At 37.7% G+C, this 22,756-nt stretch overlaps 2 protein-coding genes across 3 annotated transcripts in view; one reads left to right on the top strand and one right to left on the bottom strand.

Annotated features, from left to right (window-relative positions):
- The window catches only part of si:dkey-24l11.2 (uncharacterized protein LOC100034462 homolog), a 74,870-nt gene extending 62,984 nt beyond the window's left edge, over positions 1–11,886 (bottom strand). Inside the window, exon 1 of one of the 2 annotated variants that reach the window (XM_028823855.2) lies at positions 11,826–11,886. The gene's annotated coding sequence lies outside the window, so the exon portion shown is untranslated. Of the gene's footprint in view, positions 1–8,067; positions 8,089–11,825 lie in introns of those variants that run through there. The other variant, XM_028823856.2, reaches the window with a different exon arrangement.
- LOC127526110 (craniofacial development protein 2-like) overlaps positions 1–22,756 on the top strand; it is a 1,015,936-nt gene that overhangs the window by 650,158 nt on the left and 343,022 nt on the right. The gene's annotated exons all lie outside the window — the stretch shown is intronic.

The following is a 22,756-nucleotide window of genomic DNA, read 5'->3' as shown; positions in this document are numbered from 1 at the left end:
TACTATGCAAGTCACCTAAATCAATAGGGTGGGGAGTAGTGATGAAGATTTAGAGGAAGGAGGGACATGACCTCTTAGTTGGTTTAGGAAGGCCAAGTTAGGGCCCTATGATTTCCGCAATGCGGAAAACACAGATGGAATCACGGGATTAACGCATATAAACAGATTTTATATTTAAAAACAGAAATGTGCGGAATTTAGAGACTGAAGGGATGGCTGTTACAAAACTTCCCAATAAATTAGACGATTGAATAATCTGTAGTTCTATCATTCAGATACTATTTTCTAGTTTGTTGTTTTTCAAGAGAATTCAATTCTTTGTAGAAATTCAGTCGTGCCTCTATCCGTTTGTGCGTGTGTTTCCTGCATGTCTTCTCATTAAAGGCACTTGAATTAGCTAGCTACACGAGACAGAAATGTCGAAGTGAGCAGTATCAGATATTCTTATGTCGAAAAAAATAAGAAACACAAGCTTAACTGCAAAATCGAGGGCACAACAATATCCCAGTGACTTTTACGAATCTGGACAACAACTTTTCTGCAAGTTTTGCCAGCATACCATAAACTGGACACAAAAAGATACAGTACTTGCAATGACCATGTCAAACTTAAAACCCATCTCAAGAACAAGGAGAAATTAAGATCAAAAAGTGAAACAACAAAATGGTCAGATGCAAGTTTGTGGAGGACTTTGTGGCCATACAAGTCAGACACACCACTCGAAAAAATAACGAAGATGCGTCCTTTCTTTGTTAAGCTTTGTAAACAAGGAGGCAAAATTCCAGAAAATGACAACAGCCTTCGTCAAACTCATTTGCCCCATGTCTTCGATCTTCGAAAGTTTCATGGCAATAAAATGTATGTTTTAGTTGATGAAACCACAAATAGCTGAGACCACATAGTTCTCATCATAGTGATAGATGTGTAAACATTTGGCTGTAAGGTAATTCTTTTATGTAGGCAGTTCTAATTGTACATGAAATTATATTTAACCGGTATTAACAGTCTTTCCCATAGAAAAATGTTATTAGTGAATGGCACTGGTTGTAAACGGGTTCCCTTTTAAAAATGAATAACAATGTTTCTGTATTTAGTAAATGTTTTGCCTTGCAGTGACGAGGCACACAAGGTCCACATCTGACTCTTCCGTTATAAACTCGGCACCTACAAACCTGGGCAGAACAGCAGGCTTCTCCTCAGATGCAACGAGCCATTAAAAGCGGATCTCTCTTTTATTCTGTTTAAATCCCAGATTTAGAGTCTTGCAGATTAGTCTGCTTTTTCTTTATAATTATTTTAAGATATGCAGTAGATGAAGCTACAGATGTAACGATGCACATTTTCAATCTGTAAACATTTAAGGTTTAAGAATCAATAGAAATAATTTACATAATTACAATTACAGGTACTGGGGACCAGTACTTTTTGGCAGATATTATCTTTATGGAGAGCTGCAACTTTTCCACCGTTTCACAGGCAGCACTTCAGTCTTTTAACAACAACCAGCTGATTCTTAATGACATTTTAGCAGTGGTTACAGACCATGCATCATACTGTCTGACAGCATACCAGGAATGGGGTTATGCCTAACAGAATACATTCAACCTGCTTGTGTCATGTCATCAGTTTGGTGGGAGAGACCTGGCATTACTATAAATACTTCATTGAAGCTGCATCACTAGTGATGTAGGTAAAGTCTGCCTTCTTCAAGAAAAAAAGTTCTTCCTGGCTGAGAACACATCACCTCAGGCTTTAAAAAATATCCCAGACCCTAAAAGTTAAATTAACCTTCATCTCAGAAGGATGCATCAAACTAGTAACAGCTCTTACAATTCTGGAGGGCACTCACTGTCCTACTGCAGTCTCAGCATACAGCATCGTGGAGGATCTGGGCTCCTACCTGATGAATGGAACTGCAAAATAAGGTTCAGTTGTGCTAGTGTGCGGTTTCATTAAAAAGGAATGTAAAGTGCCATTTCATTATTGTTTGTTTCCCAAATCAAGGTAAAATAAAACAGTGAAAACCGAAAATCAAAAAAAATAAAATGGAATTTGTGAAAAAATAAAACAGATTCCATAGGGCCCTACCAAGTAAAACTAGGAAGAATGTGCTTGTTAACCCAGAGCTGTGTAATTTAAGCCAATATACAGGACTGGTCAAATGTCTGGGGTTACCCAACTCATGTTTTTGATAGAAATTGATAAAAGACATTATTCCAGGATGCTAAGCATAATAGTACGCTTTTCCATTCATCTTCTATTCAATGACTGTTCTTTTGTCCATTTTAACCATTTCTTTTTATTTGACAGTTTCACATATGGCTTTTTCTTTGAATCTCTGCCTCTAAAGCCACCAACCCAGAATCATCTTTCCCTGTTGCAGATGACATTGGCATTTGGTATGTATTTTTGAATACATACCAAAAATGTATGTATTTTTAAATTTAGAACTGAATTTTAGGAATGCAAGTATCTTGCAACACAAGTGAACAGGATAGCAGGTTTCAGTGGAGCTAATGCAGTTAAAAAGGTTTCGCTAATAACCAATTTGCATGTAAGCATGGCTAACTGAGGATAAGCTCAGAGAGTTTATCATTAGGACACTGACAGAATTGCTACTGAAAATGGGCTTTGCAGATATGACTAATAAATTAAAAATCTGTCCTTTCAAGCAGTAATGGCCATTATACACACTAGCAATGCCTTGGCTGTATTTTTTAATTCAATTTAATGGAATGTTGTTAAAAAAGTATGAATTTCTATCAAAAGCATGAAAATTTCTGGGCAACTCCAAACCTTTGAACAGCAGTATATTTACTGTTGACTAAAAGCACACATCATACAAGATACAAAGCATTTTATAACTGCCAACGTGTATCATCAGGTTACTGTTTAACACAGTAATCTATTAAAGTTTGAGATTAAAGGCTGCAGCGTTGCCACTGTGGCTTTTTAAAATTATTTATTTAAAAAGTTACAAACTTTGAGGAATATTACAACATTAAAAGAGGTTATATTTTTTTATCAAAAAGCCAGAAGAAAAAATGTAATTTTAATATGAGTATATGTGAATTTGAGAATTTTAACATATATTACAATTTACATTTTGTCTGAATCTGTACATTTTTACCGACTCCAACTCCAGTAACACAATAATTGCTTCTGCCTGCAGAGCCCTGCTTTCACCATAGTTCAATTTCTGATAAGATAATGGATTGAAATTGCACACTTTGACAAAGTGTCATTATTGGGTTAACTTCACTCACGCAGAATCACAAAATAAATTCAGCTGTTTCAACAGAAAATAAAAATCTACATGACAGAAGAAATTAAATTTATTTTAATATAGCAGATATGTGGTTATATACAACAAATAGTAAAAAGTGTAAGCATCATTTGATAAAAATCTCAAAATGGTAAACAATATAGCAATATAGTCAATATCATTTTAGTAGAAAGCTTTGTTATTACTATGTAAGCCTGCTTTGTGTACATGCAATATAATGCACATATTTTAACATGACATTTGGTCTGAACATTTAATTGCTATGCGACATCTCTCTAAACATAACGTCAACTCTTTACTGCTCAGAACTTTGTAACCCAAGTTAAATGCTCCCTCTTCTCTACTGCATTTATCTATGCTACTTGGCTTTCATCCTGTGTCACCTCTTTACACTGTTTTGTTTAAAAGTATTCATATGGTTCTCTACACCAGTAATGCCTTTTTAATGATTGTTCAATGTGAAAAGAACAATACAAAACTGAAAAGGATTTTGACACAAGTACCTTTATTGAAATACTTTATGATTACCATTTACAGTACCTCTGAAAAGTCTGGATACATCTACAACGTTTTATATTTTTGATAGAAACTGATACCTTTCTATTAAGATGGCATTAACACATTGATTGCTGGGCCATTTATTACCAGAACACTGCAATATAGGTATGTGCATTTATGATAAAGAAAGAGCTTCATCAAAACTCGTAAAAAATGTATTAGAAAGCAACAGTTTTATTATCAACAGTAACTCTGTCAAAATGTAACTTTTGTAATTATTTTCACTAGCAACATGACTAACAATCTCCATTTGAATCACAGTCCTTGAAGCACAGCACCACGCAGAGTGCATATGTTAAAAACAAAACATGTTCCTTTGCACTGTCCACACTTCTTGCACTCAACATATTTAGTAGCTGGTGACTGTTTTCACTCTATAGGCAGCAGAATGTTCCTGTACTGCTGTCTTGACAAGTCAGACACCTTATGATGAAGAAATGCCTTTGGGACAGCAATCTGCATCAATCCCTGAGCCTACAGGTTTCACGTCATACAACTGATTGTCACTCAGTCACTTTCGTTATCATCAAAATATTCATCATGCAATATAGTTGTTTCAAAACATTAGCAGCTATATAACTTTTTCATTCCGACCTAACAACGAACTGTCCATTTATAGCACTATTTTCCACGAACTGCTACCACCAAAAAAAAAAAAAAAAATTCTATGGCTATCCACTGCATCTTTAGTGACTGTTTACTGAGATGCAGTTTCTCCTATAAGTCGCATTTTGACAGACTCAATGATATATGACTTAGCTCATACCTTGCGATCGAAATGTTAAAATAACAATAAAATATAGCATTGAACTCACTAGTGTTTCAAATGGCTATTACCGCTTGAAATGACTGATTCTTCAGTTATTATTCACATATGACTGAATAACCCCATTTTCAGCAGCTGTTCCTTTAGTGTGGTCAACTCCCTTAGCTTCTCTTTAGTTACTCATGAATAAATGCTAATTGGTTATTACAGATTGCATTAGCATCATTGAAACATGTTATCCTGTTCACTTGGGGTGCAAAGTACTGGCATTCCTAAAGTACAGTTCAAAACTGGCCAAAATGAAACAACCTTTCTCTAGAAACAACATCAGCCTATTTTTATTTTTTTTGCAAAATGAAGAATAATTCCATGTGACGGATTTACCATATATAAGTCTCTAATACCATTTTGAGAGAAGGGGGCTGTTTTATCGTGGAATGGTTATGAGGTGATCCAAAAGCAGAGATGCTTTTATTCCCACGCCCAGATTCTTTGTTACACAGAACCACACAAATGTCCTTCACACCAACTTCTGTTCTCTTATTCTTGCACTCACCTGGCCTGGAAGTAGGCCTGTCACAATTATTGCATAATCACCTGGGGCCTCATGTATAAACGGTGCGTACACACAGAAATGTTGCATACTCCCGTTCCACACTCAAATCGCGATGTATAAAACCTAAACTTGGTAGTAAAGCCACGCACATTTCCACGGTACCTCATACCCTGGCGTACGCAATTTCTCCGCTCGGTTTTGCAGACAGGCAGCACCCAGCATCAAAGCAGTGCTACTGTTCCTGTGTAGTCACCCTTTCTTTCTTAGATCCACATTCTTGACGCGGCTTTATAAATACACTGAAACTAACTGCATATTGTTTATTAGTGTAATGCATCTGATTGTAATTAACCTGCAGCAATATAATGGTCCAGGGAATAGCCATAGTATTCCAAATACCATAACTGCTTTAGCATTGTTACTCTCAATGCATCTTCTTCTTCTTTCATTTGCTCCCGTTAAGGGTTGCCACAGCAGATCATCTTTTTCCATATTACTCTCACTGCACCACTCGGAGTATTTATATCACTGTATCTGAGTGGGGAATCACAGCAGCAGCTAATTGGAAAGAGAATTATCGGTATACAGCATGAAGCAGACGATGCCTTAGCCACGGCAAAATGTTTCAGAGACTTTCCTGCACGGACTTCGCGGTTTAGAAAAAGTTTCATCCCAAGAACTTTAAACGCAATCAATCAGTCCATTAAGTGCTCCTTATAGAACTGTTTGTACTTATAAGTACAATCACCTCGCTGTAAACTTGCACTACAGTTATAATATTGCACAACTTGCGCCACTTCATAAAGCGCGTATTTACATATGATGACGATATCATTTCTAAGATGAAATGCAGCAATATATGTTGATTATATTATACAGATAAAACTTTAACTTCATTTAAATAACCTGTATTGTTAATAATTAAACATGTGAGGACACGGTGCCGCAGCGCTAACTAGTTCAGGGATTGTTCCTGCTTTGCGTTGTATTCTTGCTGGTGATGACGTGACACTGGAAGGATAAATGGATAGAATAATTAAACATGTACTACGAAGATATTTCAATGTTCCTTAAAAGTTTTGAAGAATCGGCGTTCTAAGCTTACAGATGGCTTCACATCTATTACAGAGCTCATTGTGTGGCGACTGGGTATTTGGAGAAAGAAAAGTAAGGACATGAATTGGAGGTTAGTACAGACAGACAGACAGACAGACAGACAGACAGACAGACAGACAGACAGACAGATAGATACTTTATTAATCCCAATGGGAAATTCACATTTGTAAGAGACAGTACTTCTGTAATAAATTATTTCGTCGAAGGTTGCGCATGGTGCAGCAAGCCTCTTGCGTGAGACATGAACAAGCACTGCACCACCGTGTTCCCATGTTTAATAACATGCTTTCATTCCTATCATCATGAACAAGATATCACATATACATCTCAGTATTTTAATTATTCAGAGAGCTGTAATATCACAAATGCAATGGATTATGTGTCCTGTCAGAGAAAGAGAAAGCCCGTTTAAGAAGCAGGTAGTGATTCACACACAGAGAACAAAGAAGATCAAATACAGAACAAAGCATTTAATGTGCTACTTTAGTTACGATTGGATTTGAGAAACTAGTAAATTAAATGATTTTAAGATGAAGTTTATGATGTTCTACTTTAATGGCAAAATAAACTACGTGATTAAAGTGGAAATTTCGAGATTAAAGTTGACATTTCATGATTTTTTCCCACTGTGTGCCTATTTTGTTTTGTCTGTACCCTAATAAGCTTTCATATGACATTCAGACGGTGGGCTACGACACGCCTTTTCACGGCGACTTTGATATGAGAGTTCTTTTTTTATTTCGGGCACTGTGCGACTTTGTGAACTTGAGCTTTCGAGTTTCTCCGACACTGTCACTTGATCAACTTCCTTTTGTTGTTTATATCACTGTTTAAACCAACAAATAGTACGTTTTTCCTTTGCCTCCACTTGGTATTCGCTGAAATTCTTATATTTTCCCCCGTGCTTTTCCCATTGTCTTTTCACAGAAGGCTGAGCTAAAGGGTTATTTACATTGATTTGCATATTCAAAGAGGTGTAATTCTGGGAGGAGTTGGGGCGGGACAGAAGGCGCATGCACGTGCGTTACTTTTCACGCTGATCGGGATTTATGTAGCGGAAGAACGTGAAAGTTTGCGTACATACAGATTCTTGCATCTGGATTTTTCTGTACGTACGCACATTCCCGCTTTTGTGCTTACGCCATGTTATAGTGCGAGTTCTACCCACGGCGTTATACATGAGGCCCCAGATCATGATTATTTGAGTTGATCATGCTTATTTTGCATAATTGCTAGAACTATTTCTATTCAACTGTATAAAAACAGCTGGACAAAACAGAAATGTCGTAATTCTTCCATTATTTCCACGTCGTTTTCCATCATGTAATGTTTTGAGTGGTGCTCATTTAATGACGTCCACTGTTGGGCAAAGTTACTTTTAATCCAATAACCTTCATGAAACTGACCAGAAGCACAGCCAAATCTGATAATTGTCTTCTGTTTCATAATTTTGGTAGATAACCGAAACTGGGACCTGAAAGGTACATGTTCCACAGGAGAATGAGAGCTATCTGAAGGGGCAGAATACCTATAGAAGCTGGTTATAAAAAGAATCCCCATAAGCAGCAAAGTAGGGAGTAGAAACCGCACTAGAGAGCCCTGTGATTGTGTCTCCCGGGCAGAAATATTTGATGTGCATCTCTTCATCTTGTAAGTCACAAAATCACAAAAATATTATACTCATCCTCCCTAGACAATGAGTAGCATAATCAGCTATGCTTACAGATGACAGGGATATATGCCCTTTTCCTGGTCATAGTGCATTGTTTATTTTGATTATGTTACCTTGGTTGTTATTTGTGTCAGTCTGCCCTGTACAATTTTTGTTCTCCAAGCCTAGAAGGCAAAGAGAAATGCAATTTTTAGGTATATATTCCAATGTTCAATGCCAATAAATGTCCCTTCTTCATCATAAGGTGTATGTGTATTACTAAACTACTATTATTCTTTACAGTAGTTGTATAAAATGAACAGAAAAAGACAATTAAATCATTAAATGCAATTATTGGATGCAATTGTTTGTATGACAATTAGTCGTCAACTAAAATTTCATGATTATGACAGCCCTATCTGGAAGGAGACATAGCCCAACAGAAGCAATTAACTTGTTCTACAGCGACAACAGATCCAATCTACATCCTACCTCCAGAACTGACTTCTACTATATTTCAGGAGCTGTCATAGAGGATGCTGGCATACACGCTTAATTTGTGGGGCTCTGAGTTTATTAAGGTTACATTGCTGGTCTCATAGCATGTTCTTGGTTTTCCCTTCTTCTGCTCCTTCCTTGTTCTTCTATCTCTCTTCCTTCTTGAAACTGACTTTTTAATGGTTGACAGGGTCAAAGTGAAAGCCCCCTTGCCCCACCCTGACCAATGTCATATTGACAGGCCTTATCAGTGTACTGTATGTGCATGAATGAAGTTAACCAATGGTTCAAGGGTGTCACTTTCATGCATGTGGAAAGTCCAGAAAAACAACAAGTTCAATATTTAATGTTCTGACCTTTACATCTTGCAAAACTAGCCTGCAAATGGTGTCTCATCTGCTCTTCTGAGTGCAGAAAATAAAAACCCCTCTATAAAACTGCCTTCTGTCTGTACTAACACTTTCTCTTTTACGTGGTTGGCTAAGCTGCTTTTACAGAGGTCAAAAGTTTACGTATAACAAAAACTTATATTTTAAAAATAAAGAAATCATAACATAAAAAAACTATAATCCTTCTTTGAATTTTAAAAAATATAAAACATAATAAAAATCACCTTACTACACAATGGCAAACTGGATCTAATCAAGAAAGAGAAGATGCGGATTTCCCAGATGCACAACTGCAAAATAATAGGGAAGTACAACTTCACCGTATTTCACAATTATTTTTACTTTGTGATTATTATAACTTTTACAATTAGCTCTTACACTTGGCAAATATTTGAGTTAAAACTGTTCGATCTCTGACCCAGACTTGCTCTGCTCTCAGCTGTTGCACAATATTAAACAAGATAAACAACCTGGCTCAAACAAGGCACAGTAGAGTAAACATCCCAACTTCTGGCTCCTGTTTATCAGCAACTTACAAGGTCATGAGAACAAATTCACTAGTCTAATTAACTGTACATGTAAGAAGTGCAGTCAACAGCAATCACTCACTGCCTTTGTAGTATTAATAAAATTACTTTGGGACTTTACCTGTGACAGAGGATAAAGACGTCAGAGTCTATAGTTTGAAAAAGAAACACCTTACAAGTTCTCTGCTGGCTTATTCTTGAAATACACTGCAAATACCACTGTCAACTGCATGAAAAAAACAATTACTCCAGGATGCTCACCAAAATACATTTTTCCATTCAATGTCTGTGTTCTTCTTCCCCTTTTAACCTTTTCTTTTCATTTGAAACTCTGCCACTAAGCCCAGTATCTCAAAATCATTTTTCCTCTGTTGCAGATGATACACGTATTTGCTTAGTATTTAAGGAAGAAGCCAACTGAGCATCTGTAAGGCTTTTGTTTCTCAAACTACATACTCTGACCTCCTTATCTTAATACATAATTCGCCAGTCTCCTCGCTCATTCGCGTCCGTCCGAAGCCGAATGCGCAGTCGCCTTCTGCACACGTCCGAAGCCGAACGCGTAGTCGCCTTCTGTGCAGCTGCCCGAAAAACTTTACGAGACCGACATCACGGCAGGCCGCGGATTTATGGCCACGAAAATTTAAAGAGAAAGGCGACTTCGACCGACATCCAACCCCAACATCGCGGCAGATGGCGGATTTACGGCCACACAAATTCAAAGAGAAAGGCGACTTCGATTAAAGCTCTAGAGGCCTGAAAGGCGATTTCGACTACAGCTTGAGGCCTAATTACGCATTCATTCAATACACCTATATCAGGTTTGTGGTGCTTATACTTATTACTATTCCACCCGTGCCCGTTTCATCTTACGTTGTCGAAACGGGCTCTTTGTCTAGTTCCCTTATGAAATTGACCATCTGGGCCTTCCCTTTCTTTTTCTATCCTGGTTGGATCCAATTTGCCCTTCTCTATCAAGACAGTAAATAGACCCCTTCGTGTGTAATCTTTCACATGGAATAACCTTCATTCTGCACACACAAAAAATAAAAATACACTGACATGTTTCTTAAGAAAGCTGTTTCATTTTACCCCTTTTTGAAACCTGAACTTAACTTTAGTAATGCCAGGTCCTTGCAACCCCAGTTAACAGAACAGAAGAACAGGTTCCAGCTGTACTAATACAATTAAAGGTTTCTCTAATAACCGATTAGCATTTATACATGACTAGTTAATGATAGGTTCAGGGAGTTTAAAGACACAGCAAGGAATGGCTGCTGAAAATAGAGCTTTGTAGTCATATGTAAATAATAAATGAAAAATCAGTCATTTCAAGCAGTAATACCCATTACAAACACTAGTAATGTCTTGGCTAGTTTTAAGTCAATTTAATGGTATCTTAATAAAAGAATGTATGAATTTCTATCAAAAGCATTAACCTTTCAGAATGTGTCCAGTCTTCTGTGTGGTTGTTACCTGCATAAATTGTGGAGTTACACATTTCAATAATTTTAACAGCATTGTTAAAGTTTTCAAGGATCAACATCACCGCTGAATCATGGCAGTCAGTAGTAAAAGATTCCCAACACCGGTTCTTGATTAACACATTTCTATTTATTTTTAATCAGTTTCTCCCATTTGCATCTAGTGAAGCATTCAGGAATTAGTCATACGATAATATGAGGTGATACTAACATTAATGCTGTCTGTGGCTTTAATTCCTTATTGTTACCAAAGAAATGAATGTGAGGAAAAAAGATTTTTAACTCATGAGGTGCTGACCTCTTATGAAGCTGAAGGCATCAAACAAACTTTCAAATAAACTACAAAAGGTTAAAAGTTCTGACCACTTAATAATGAGCTCAAATGTACGAAGAGTATTAGGGCCACAGAGAAGAAACAGGGACACTGAAGAAAAAAACGGTCTACTTCATGATTAAAGATCAAATTTCGACTTTAAACTCGTAGTTTATTTTGTGATTAACGCAGATCGTCGTAAACTCCATCTTAATAGCATTGTTTATTCTCAAACACCACTGTAACTAATCTGGCACATTAAACCTTTTTTTCCTTCCTTCACTGTCTCTCCCGAATACTCTTCCTAACGAATGTCAAAGTACAGTAGCACTGCGGATTCCTCACAACAGCCAGATTCAGGTGTCATCACCCTTGCGATTTTATCTGTGATTGAGGAAAAGGACATCAGAGTCTGTAGGCTGAAAAAGAAATGTCTTACAGGTTCTCAGCTGACTTATTCCTGAAATACACGGCAAATGCCAGGGGTCGTCTGCAACAAAGAAAACATGAACCAGGATACGCACCATAATACGCATAAATGGCGTTTTAATCCTGGTATCAACAAATGCTGTTGACAAGTTACAAGCAATCTCAATTATAAAATACACGTCGCTGTAAGATAAAAACTTATATCCCCTAAAGGCCAAACGTACGTCAACTTCGATCAAAACAAGCACTTACCTCTTATTATTTTTGACCACTTCGCACTTTGCTTAAATTTCTTCTTCCGGTTTAGGTCAGCAAAAACCTAACCTGGGCTAATGCTGCCATCTACAGGACAATACGTAAAATTATTACATATTTTGACTTTTCGAACTTTGCATCGTATTGGTGAGAAGCTATTTTTTTTCACAGTAAACTGATTCTACCTATTAATTTTCACATTGATGCTGTTATTTATAGATGTCTGCTGATACAGTATAACTTTCTAAATCAACACGATGATCCGCACTAAGTTTGGTAAACTTGCCATGTATCAATTTACTAATAGTAAATTAGTAAAGTTAACGGCCCAGACGCCTTGGAATCTAAACGATCGCTAAGAGTTCTAGGGCAGGAACCGACCGCGGGACGCATATAGGAAATCTGGATGGAGTAACATTAATTCAATCTTGACAATAAGATTAATCAGTGTTACAAAAATGATATTCGGTTCCATTCTCAAAAGCGCTCCAGTCAAACTATCCCCAACATTTTATAATGTTCATCAATAATTTTTCTAATCCATTGCAGAACCAATGGTGCAGCATTGGTCATAATAAGTGGGATCATCCATATGTACAGAAAGAGACACACTCCTGCTGAAAACCCACCACTTACTAACTCTTATTTAGGATGTGGAAGTGAAACCAAAAAGGAGTGGCGCAGATACTCCTGTTAACTAAAATAATGTTTTGACACCGTGCCAAAGTAACATCGGATAACAAAGAGAGTAATGTTCAAGTCCCATGTGCTCCCTGTATGGAACTTGCATGTTCTCCCCATGTCTATGTGGATTTACTCCAGTTACTCTGGTCTCCGAAAACCATCCATAGATATGCAAGTTGAGTGAATTGGCATTGCTAAATTGGACCTTGTGTGTGTGTGTTCACCCTGCAATGGAGTGGCGACCTGTCCAGGGGTTTTTACTGCCTTGTGACCTGTGCTTGCTCTTATAGGCTCCAGATTCACCACAGCCTTGCCCTGGATGAGCATTTTAAAAAAGTGGATAATGTTTACCACAGGGGTGACTTTACGTGTGCATAGGGAAGGAACAGAATATCACAACACAAAAGCAATATCAGAACTTGTCAAGATAACGAGTGCCCTTTTGGCAAGAGTTTTCAAGGGGCATGGGCGTCAACAAGTTGGTACTGGGCAGGGAAGAAGTGGCTGCTAGGCAACAGTACACACTCTAGATTTCATGGAAGAGTTACAGTCAGGGGAGTCAGAGCAGGAGGAAGAGAGTGACAGGCTGGGTGGAAATATGGAATGTTCCTCCAGGATGCCAAAACACTGTAATCCATCATAATTTAGGAGAGAGAACCCCTTACCTTGCAGAAAAATTGAGAACAATGAGGTCAAGACCACATGATCACTAGGTATGGAAGGAGTGGCCAGTTAGTCCAATCCAGAATGAAAAGTGCTGACAAGGAACCAACACACTTTCTCACAACTACAAGAAGGTAGCATATGATTGTTAATTTACAGGAATGAGTAAATGAGAGACTGCTCAAAGACTTGGGGCCTCATTTATTAAACTTTGTGTGGATTCAAGCCTGAAAATATACACAGGCCAAAAAAACAGGAAAATACATATGGCAAAAAAATGATGTATAAAATGTGGTGTATGCAGTTTCTAAGCAATTTATCCTTTATAAATCACAATCTCCTTGTAAACATGTGTATGTGAAAGCGCCTTGAGCACCATCCTGAAAAATCCATATATGGAGTATGCTAAACAGTCTTATACATTTTCAGTCACAATGCTGCAGAACTTCATTGTATGGTAGAGCAGCCTCCCACCTGATGCATCAAGACCCATCCACCTGCATTCAAAAGTATCTGGCTGTACTCCGCAACTGAGAGCACAAGATCATGTTCAGTGTTATAGCGCCTCTCCTCTGTGTTTTTGGGATCAGGGAAAGGTGTATGGTGCCAGTGTCTAAGAAGGTTGCCACTGTCACCTGGCACATCTCTCTATTATAAAAAAAAAATCTTGGAAGGAGATGAGACATGATTGTCTCAGAGACATTTTTACGTCCTGCGAGACGAGTCTTTGTGCCAAGCGATGTAACCACGCCTGGGGCCAGAAGCCCCACAAGATAAGAGCTTATGCAAAGGGATTTGGAAAAGTCTTGTGTAGTTATGTCAAACATATTTCTTGTAGAGAGAAAGAAATGATATTCACTCACGGGCAGTTATACGTTATACTGTCACGATGTAATTCCAAACACAGAATCAAAATTCAATGCGATATTGATGAAAAGGTAAAAGTGAAGAGAGATTGAATATATGGACATAGGTGATATGAAAGAAGTGCGCCGTGTAAAATGCAGATCACGCGGCACGGCAGCAGCAGCAAGCCAGTAGCTGATTGAGCAAAGAGGAGGTTAAAAAAAAAAAAACTGTGTTTCCCATTGTATCACAGTTTACGAGGGGGTGTCAGAGGAGCGATCGCGTCCCCTTGGTGTGCGTTCAGCCCCCCTCTTCACAACGCGAGCGGCAGAGACACGAAGTGGTTGGTGCGTAGCACAGATGGGGAGGGAAGGAGGGGGTGGACGAACAAAGTGAGCAGGGGGCTTTGCCCCCTAGTGTAAAGAAATGATTGCTGTTTCAGTGACTAGTACAGTCCAAAACATTGAAACACTGAGGGCTCAACTACCTTACCAACAAGCCACATACAGCACTGTCACATCTGTCAAAGCTACTTTGCCTCAAAATAAATGAATTTTGGGTTGGCCCAGGCCACCAAACCATGATGTTTGTTGGCCTCATCTTGGTATCACAGATGACTTGTACATTAATAGAATGAAACTGCTTACTATCATTAAAAGCAGCATCATTCTCGCTAGGTGCCCTTATTGCAATATGAATGCAGTAAATTGCTCCAATTATATTAGGACAACCAGGTACTGTTGCAATTTCCATTTTTGTGTTGGCAAAACCAAGTTATGTTTTATGTAAGTGCATCCACACCATGCGAAAACATAGATATAGCACCTCCTCAGTCAGCTAATGGCTTCAGCACAGTGGGTATAATGGAGTAAGTACTGGCTGACACATTACTGACCTGTCATCAAGTTTCCTGAGAGGTGACAACAGGTATATAATAGGTTTAAACTGATGAAAAAACAAAAAAGTTGTTTAGTGCTAATACTCAGCATTGGCTGTCTTAACAGGGAACTAAAATACAGTCTATAAATCATTTTCATCAGTTTTGTTGTGTGTTTGTCACAGACATTATAATAATGGCTTGGGGTTATGAATTATTATACATATGCTAGTCAAAATTTAGCTGGTTTGGTTTCATTCCCCTACTTAATCAAGGGTGTTGTCATTTCTCAAATACTCCAAAATGTTGCATACAAGTTGGTCATAATCCCATAATCCCATGTCAAGTTTTCTTTTCTAAATCCCAAAGTTTGTGTGGGAAGTTACATATGTACATCTCAAGCCTCCTTCTGTGCATATGCAAGCTTTATAAATGAAGCTAATGGCCCTTTATTTATGCCAAGTGGTACCAGGACTCTATAGACACTGATAGATAGTTCTAGCCTGCAGTGCCTGCTTAGTAGGTGCTGCTTGGAAGTAATTCTCGAGAGTTTATAGCCAACCTCAAAAGTAGATCATACATCAAGTGTAAATTTCAGAAAAGAATCTGGACGGAGACACACTAGCACAAAGAAAAGACCAGGGTAAAGGAAAAGGAGAGAGAGTGAATTTTGTAATTGATTTGAAGTGTGCAGGATGGTAGTGATAGGTGTAGCTGAACAGTTGTGCATTTTAAACACATTTCTCTCCTTGAATTTTTCTTTGAGTACTGCATTTTTTCTCCCACATCTGAAAGGCATGCAGATGAACAGAATGTTGACTCTGAACTGGTTTATTCTGACTGACCATTAATATGTGCACAAGTATGTCCTGTAAAGGTCTGAAAAAACCATCCATAGAAGGTTCCTGTCAGTTGCAAACTGCTGCCCGTATTGTTTCTACCTTTGACTTTATACTGAATGGAAAGAGTCTGTTTCAGGTAAGGTAAGGGCACTATCAGGATGGCATAAGACAGGGGTAAATCCCCAGGGAGAAGGCCAACTTGTACAAGACTACTTGTACTGCTTATGCTAATGCAGGAGTCATTAGGGTGCAGGATGTCCTATGTGTGAAATGTTCAATAAGAACATCTGGTGGAAACTAATATGGTGAATGAGTTTGAATTACCTGTAGATGAAATGATTGGAACTTTTTGTGATGTACATTAATCTTGCATTACATAGCTATTGTTGCTGTATGATGGGGTTAATCTATACTGTATGCAGTACACAATCTGGGATCATCCAAACTGGCTGTATCACTGTAAAACTGAGTTGTTATTGCCAGACTGTTGTATTAGAAGAGCTTCCTACAGACAGAAATGTGGAATTTTCCATGTTGAGGTCTAGTTTTTGGATGCTTAAAACATAGACTGGTAGAGATGATTACCGTAACCTGAATGCTTAGAACTCATTTGAACCCATCAAGAAATTAGGGACTAGCTTTGTTGGCCCAGCTGTGGTATGCTATTCATCATAGTGTTTAGCAGAGAGCATAACGTTCCCTTCTGTGAAAGAGACTGAATTTCAAAATGTGAAAGTGCTGAAGTCAATGATGGCTAAACCTGTAAGCTGGAATACCACAATGTAAAGGAGATGACAACTTACTACAAATTGTGCTGCCAAATTTAGCAGTGAGACAGAGATAAAGTGTGCACCAGTTTTGATGTCTAAATAAAGACTAGAAACCACCACCACTGGTGTTAGAAATACTAGCGAAACAAAGGCTTGCTTGAACATCTATGAAAGATTTTTACATTGCTCAAGCTCAAGTTCAAATGTATTGTCTTGTGTGCAGAGTACAGTGAATTTCTAGGTTGCAGGTCTGCCTGCACTACCAAAAATAACTGGTCAGGTACTTTGGGGCTCAAGACACACAATACTAAGATTTATCCATCTATGGATACATTTTCTTAACCTGCTCATCCAAGGCAAGGTTGCAGGGAAGCTGGAGCCAGCTCCAGCAAGCATTGGGTGCAAAGCAGAACAATCCCTACACAGGAAAGTATTACGATTTATGTTCCTCTGTTTTTAAAACATGCTTATTTCAATTTAGGGTCATGGAAAGCCAAAGTCCATCCCAGCAGAATCAGTCAAAATGGTGGAGCTAATGCTAAACAGATTAAAAATGTTTATGTGTAGAACCTAAACTCTAAGCAAACTGATGATTTGATTGTGTTACCTTCTTGAACTAGTTTCTGTCTGCTCTTGGCTGAAAAGTTGTAATTTGCAAAATACCCTCATCTATACTAATAAAAGGCAAAGCCCTCACTGACTGACTGACTCACTGACTGACTGACTCACTCATCACTAATTGTCCAACTTCCCGTGTAGGTAGAAGGCTGAAATTTGGCAGGCTCATTCCTTACAGCTTACTTACAAAAGTTAGGCAGGTTTCATTTCGAAATTCTATGCATAATGGTCATAACTGGAACCTGTTTTTTGTCCATATACTCTAATGGAGGAGGCGGAGTCACGTATCGCGTCATCACGTATTACGCCTCCTACGTAATCACGTGAAGTGAAAACAAGGAAGACATTTACAGCATGAGTCAAACGCGGGAACGAAGGTAAATGACGTTAATTGTTGAGTGTCTTTTAATGCTGTGTAATTGTTGAGTGTCTTTTAATACTTTGTAAGCATACATATTAACAGATGTGCAATTAAACGTGTGCATTTACGGGGTGATTTCTCAGGCTTAAAGCTTGAAGTGATCACTCGAGTGAAGGCAGCTTCACAAAAAAAACAGATCCTTAACAAACTGTTATTGGTATATTTTCCCTCAATTTTAAAAGGCTTTCTTTTCTTCTTAATAAAAATTTAAAAGCAGAACTTCGCCGGTGCGAACCGCGGGGATTTGAGCGACTGACGCATACAGACATATTCATGAGTGCAGGTACTTCGGAAAGAAAGCACCGTGTAAACCTAAAGTTTAAATTAAGTTCATAGACCTACAAAAGGTTGCCATCGATTTCAGGCAAGATTGCTTTTCTCCTGTACAACTATACGTTGCATTCTCAAGAGTGTGCTTGCACGGCTTGGTCATATTACAACCGGAGTGCTGAACTGACAACGTGATATACAAACAGAACAATCGTAAAAACAGGATTAAATAAAAAGGCTGCTTCCGTTGGCGAAGCAACGAAAAAGGAAGACCTTATATGACGTTCATTTATAAAACAGCGGAGAGGCTGTGTGAAGTCAGCTACACAAAAAAACAGATCCTTAACAAATTGTTATTGGTATATTTTCACTCAATTTAAAAAGGTTTTCTTCTTAATAAAAATTTAAAAGCAGTACTTCGCCGCTGCAAAGCACGGGGATGTATATATATATATAGATAGATAGATAGATAGATAGATAGATAGATAGATAGATAGATAGATAGATAGATAGATAGATAGATAGATAGATAGATAGATAGATAGATAGATAGATAGATAGATGTGTATGTATGTGGATATGTATACTGTATATGTGTATATATATGTAGATACGTAAATATGTATATGTATATATATGTGTCTGTATGTGTATATATATATATATATATATATATATATATACAGTGGTGTGAAAAACTATTTGCCCCCTTCCTGATTTCTTATTCTTTTGCATGTTTGTCACACAAAATGTTTCTGATCATCAAACACATTTAACCATTAGTCAAATATAACACAAGGAAACACAAAATGCAGTTTGTAAATGGTGGTTTTTATTATTTAGGGAGAAAAAAAAATCCAAACCTACATGGCCCTGTGTGAAAAAGTAATTGCCCCCTGAACCTAATAACTGGTTGGGCAACCCTTAGCAGCAATAACTGCAATCAAGCGTTTGCGATAACTTGCAATGAGTCTATTACAGCGCTCTGGAGGAATTTTGGCCCACTCATCTTTGCAAAATTGTTGTAATTCAGCTTTATTTTAGGGTTTTCTAGCATGAACCGCCTTTTTAAGGTCATGCCATAGCATCTCAATTGGATTCAGGTCAGGACTTTGACTAGGCCACTCCAAAGTCTTCATTTTGTTTTTCTTCAGCCATTCAGAGGTGGATTTGCTGGTGTGTTTTGGGTCATTGTCCTGTTGCAGCACCCAAGATCGCTTCAGCTTGAGTTGACGAACAGATGGCCGGACATTCTCCTTCAGGATTTTTTGGTAGACAGTAGAATTCATGGTTCCATCTATCACAGCAAGCCTTCCAGGTCCTGAAGCAGCAAAACAACCCCAGACCATCACACTACTACCACCATATTTTACTGTTGGTATGATGTTCTTTTTCTGAAATGCTGTGTTCCTTTTACGCCAGATGTAACGGGACATTTGCCTTCCAAAAAGTTCAACTTTTGTCTCATCAGTCCACAAGGTATTTTCCCAAAAGTCTTGGCAATCATTGAGATGTTTCTTAGCAAAATTGAGACGAGCCCTAATGTTCTTTTTGCTTAACAGTGGTTTGCGTCTTGGAAATCTGCCATGCAGGCCGTTTTTGCCCAGTCTCTTTCTTATGGTGGAGTCGTGAACACTGACCTTAATTGAGGCAAGTGAGGCCTGCAGTTCTTTAGACGTTGTCCTGGGGTCTTTTGTGACCTCTTGGATGAGTCGTCTCTGCGCTCTTGGGGTAATTTTGGTCGGCCGGCCACTCCTGGGAAGGTTCACCACTGTTCCATGTTTTTGCCATTTGTGGATAATGGCTCTCACTGTGGTTCGCTGGAGTCCCAAAGCTTTAGAAATGGCTTTATAACCTTTACCAGACTGATAGATCTCAATTACTTCTGTTCTCATTTGTTCCTGAATTTCTTTGGATCTTGGCATGATGTCTAGCTTTTGAGGTGCTTTTGGTCTACTTCTCTGTGTCAGGCAGCTCCTATTTAAGTGATTTCTTGATTGAAACAGGTGTGGCAGTAATCAGGCCTGGGGGTGGCTACGGAAATTGAACTCAGGTGTGATACACCACAGTTAGGTTATTTTTTAACAAGGGGGCAATTACTTTTTCACACAGGGCCATGTAGGTTTGGATTTTTTTTCTCCCTAAATAATAAAAACCATCATTTAAAAACTGCGTTTTGTGTTTACTTGTGTTATATTTGACTAATGGTTAAATGTGTTTGATGATCAGAAACATTTTGTGTGACAAACATGCAAAAGAATAAGAAATCAGGAAGGGGGCAAATAGTTTTTCACACCACTGTATATATATATGTGCGTGTGTGTATGTATGTATGTGTGTATATGTATGTGTATATATATGTGGATGTGTATATGTATATATATATATATATATATATATATATATATATATATATATATATATATATATATATATATATATATATATATATGTATATATGTAGATATGTGTATATATATATGTGGATATGTATATGTATATATATATATATATATATATATATATATATATATATATATATATATATATGTATATATGTAGATATGTGTATATGTAGATATGTATATATAAGTATATATATGTTTATGTATATATATGTTTACATAACCTCTTTAACACACTACTTCTCCGCTGCGAAGCGCGGGTATTTTGCTAGTTATACATAAGTGCCTTTCCCATAATACATTCTATATATGTATCTGAACCTGAATAATGGTTCTTTTCATGGAGATCATTGGCATAGCCTTGTAGAAAAGGGGTTGAATTGCTCACTCAGTTAATATGTTTTAAACAATGCCAGTATTTAATTAAAACAATTAATGAGTAGCTCTCCAAGGAGCGACAAATTAATGTAGGTTGAGTGAGAGACCTCTGTTTCCCTTTCCAACCAGGATTCCAGAAACCTAATGAGATTTGTACTATTTATGAACAACATTAATAAATAAGAGGAAGTCTTCATTAAACACTTTCACTTTCTCTGTTGTGGCCTGGATGTTGTGATAAATTTACTGTATTTTCTTAAAACCCAGACACACTTGCTGCAATAATGAAAATAGTACAATATATTGTGGAAATATAATGAAAAAAGAAGCTCCACAAAAATAAAGCTTTGGGGACCGTCCCCGTATATTGTCCAACGGACAAAAATAAAGCAGAAAAAAACAGTGTAAATGATCAAAAGTACTGTAATTGGTAACATTTGACAAAGTACATGAGACAAAATGGCGTTTAAATACAGATGGGAAATGAGTACAGGAAATGTTTGGCAGGAAATGACATCGAATTCAGGAGCCGGAAACAACATCATTCTGAAGGAACCGGAAGTGACATCATCCATAGTGGCCGGAAGTGATGTCATGGCGGGCGCTGGAGGTGACGTGTTGGTGGCTATTTTGGAACCCGGAAATGGATGGACTTATTTTTCCTCGGTTTTCCTGTTGGAAGATTAAGAGATTTGGGTAAGTACCACATGACAACCCCTTGTCTCGCGAGGTTCCACTCACCTTTAGGCTTTTTGACTGCCTCCTAAATGTACATGTATGACAATATTTAAAATATAAAGATAATATATGACAGATATTTTGCAAGAGAAGCTGTACAGCCAGTTTAAGAAAAAACTGTAACTGAACCATTAGTTGAATCAAATGATAGTGATGACAATGTGAATTGATCATCAGATGTTGACACGGATAGTAAAACTAATGCATACTGCACTGTACGACCAAACCGGTGTGAAATGTCGGGTGATTTCAGTTGCCCCAAGATTCACTATGGTACAAGTAAGTGTGTGACAAAAAGACAAAATTATTGCAATCAAGTAAAAAGACAAGAAAGCCATCAGCCCCCTAAGCACTGATCACAATTCAGCAATGGAAATGTGAAAGTCACTAAGCATTGTGCTGTTTAAGTCTAAAATAACACAAGGGCCACTTTAATTGTGCAGATTACGCACTGTGATTTTACCATCTCATGCTCAAACAACAGAAATAAATATATGTGTGCAAAGCAACACACTTCTGCTGTTCCAATTGCAACATCGGGATGTGTACTCAACCTGCATCAGTACCACAGTGGATGCCAGATATACCTTTCTTATTGTATTTATGTTGAAGTTTTGATATTTACTGTGCATGTTTCTGTAACAAGTAATAGGATTTTTTCCTGTTAAAAAAATCTCAATTCTTTCAAATAGTTTTTCCGGGGGTAAACATAATGCTAAGAAGGTTATGGCACTGTGTTTGGCTGATGAGCAAATGGACGCATGCCCCTTGTGTAATTAGTCTTAGTGTGCCAGGTAGAGTTTCTTTTCTTTTTTTATACTTAGTGTTCTTCCTTTGATTATCATTCCCTTGTATATTTTGTCAAAGGGTGAATTTCACATTTGGAATTGAATTTCATAGGAAGCCAATGTACATATTCCGTATGTAATACCATGTAACACATTATAATTCTCCTGCTTTTCGCTAATATACCCATGCCACCAAAAAAAAGACATGTCATTAGAAAGTCAGCAGAGTTGATGTATGTTTGTTTGTCAACAACAACAACAACAACATTTATTTATATAGCACATTTTCATACAAATAATGTAGCTCAAAGTGCTTTACATTATAAAAAAAAGAGAAAAAAAGACAAAGTAAGAATTAAAATAAGACAACACTAATTAACATAGAATAAGAGTATGGTCTGATGGCCAGGGAGGACAGAAAAAACAAAAAAACTCCAGATGGCTGGAGAAAAAAAAAAAATCTGCAGGGGTTCCAGGCCATGAGCCCGCCCAGCCCCCTCTGGGCATTGTACCTAACATAAATGAACAGTCCTCTTTGTATTTTAGGGTTCTCATGGAAGGACTTGATGATGATGGTCATGTAGACTTCTGGCTTTTAATCCATCAATGTAGGAACATCATGGTGCTT

The sequence above is a fragment of the Erpetoichthys calabaricus genome, chromosome 17 (genome assembly GCF_900747795.2).
Source record: "Erpetoichthys calabaricus chromosome 17, fErpCal1.3, whole genome shotgun sequence".
NCBI classification, from domain to species: domain Eukaryota; kingdom Metazoa; phylum Chordata; class Cladistia; order Polypteriformes; family Polypteridae; genus Erpetoichthys; species Erpetoichthys calabaricus.
The sequence above is the reverse complement of the archived record's forward strand: the minus strand, read 5'-3'. Positions and strand labels throughout refer to the sequence as shown.